Source organism: Bison bison, unplaced genomic scaffold (assembly GCF_000754665.1).
Source record: "Bison bison bison isolate TAMUID 2011002044 unplaced genomic scaffold, Bison_UMD1.0 scf7180017864207, whole genome shotgun sequence".
NCBI classification, from domain to species: domain Eukaryota; kingdom Metazoa; phylum Chordata; class Mammalia; order Artiodactyla; family Bovidae; genus Bison; species Bison bison.
The window spans coordinates 261,954-263,662 of NW_011494779.1; positions in this window are offsets into that span (position 1 = coordinate 261,954).

Here is a 1,709-nt window from a genome sequence, read left to right on the forward strand (position 1 = left end):
AACCCAGGTCTCCCGCATTACAGGCGGATTCTTTACCAGCTGAGCCACAAGGGAAGCCCAGGAACACTGGAGTGGGTAGCCTATCCCTTCTCCAGCGGATCTTCCCAACCCAGAAATCAAACCGGGGTCTCCTGCGTTGCAGGTGGATTCTTTACAACTGAGCTATGAGGGAAGTCCCCCTTTTGATCATTTAATGTCCACTATAAATTGCATAATCTGTGGACTCCCCTCCTCACTCTTTGGTCTGGTTCTTTGGGGTCCTATTCCCAAGTTCCTATCCATCATGCAAGTCATGACTGGGATCTACCAGCCAAGCAATCTATACCCTGGCGCCCCAAGTGATCACACTGGAGCTCTCCAGGAAAACAAAGACTGCTTCTGTCATGACTCTCTGATGCTGAAAAGACCCAGAGTCCTGGGGGCAAGTGGACCTAGAGACCACATTGCAGACAATTCTTCATTAATTCCCCTTCTAGATAAGCTCACCAGCCATCAGTTCTACAGACATAGCATGAACCTGCCTAACTAGCTGGACTAACTAGCCTAATTAGCTGCCTAACTAGCCCTCGAAGGATAGGGGGTAAAAGCAATAAAGTCCACATACCACACGATGCCACCTCTTCTGTCTTCTATGGCAAGACACAGAGGGCCACTCATCCCTTCTGGAAAACTACTAAAAGCTACTAAGAACTGAGTCCACTCACTCTCTTGCTTTCCCTCCCTCCCTCTCCACACCTCTCCCCCCACCCCTAATCCTCCATATCCCTGCTCCTTCCTGAACATCTCTTCTGTTCTCATTTAACCACTTCCCCCTGCTTACTTATAATATCACCTTGCACAGGGCCAACACAGCCTCTCAGGATCCAACTCTAATTCATCTTAAGTTCCCACATCCTTATATAACTCAGTCTTTCAAAAGCCTCTAGTTTAAATTCCCAAGCCAGGAAATAATAATCACCTCTACCTGAGAAGGCCTTCATGTCAAGCCACATCTCAGCTTACTGGCCAGTCTATGAACAGACTGCCTTTGTCCATTCTAGTCAGTTGTTGTTTAGGGGTATGGAGGGTCACACAGAATAGAACCAGTCCAGAAAAACTGCTATGTGCCAGCAGTTGCACTAGGTACTACATCTAATCTTATTTAGTCCTTACATCAGTCCTAGTTAGTAGGTAGTATTTTCATCTGATTACAAGTGAGGGAAAACTTTCAGAAAGATTAAGTAATTTGTCTAAGATTACACAACTGATAACTGATGAAGCTCGAGAAACAACCTCTGGACTCCCTATCCATGTTACTTCTACTCTGCTGACCTGCCTGTTACACACAAATCACCTTTCACCTTCATCACCCAACCCCTATTAAGTTTGGGTGTGGGATTCCCAGGTAGCTCAGTGGTAAAGAACATACCTGCCAATGCAGGAGACACAGGAGATGCATGTTTGATCCCTGGGTCAGTAAGGTCCCCTGGCAGAGGAAATGGTAACCCACTCCAGTATTTTTAAGATTGATGTATTTATTGGCTGCACTGGGTTTTCATTGCTGCGCAGACTTTTTTCTAGGTGCAGTAAGCGGAGGCTACTCTCTAGTTCTGGTGTGTGGGCTTTTCATTGCAGTGGTTTCTCTTGTTGCAGAGCATGGGCTCAGTTAGCCATGGCATGTGGGATCTTCATGAAACAGGGATCGAACCAGTGTTCCTTGTGTTGCAAGG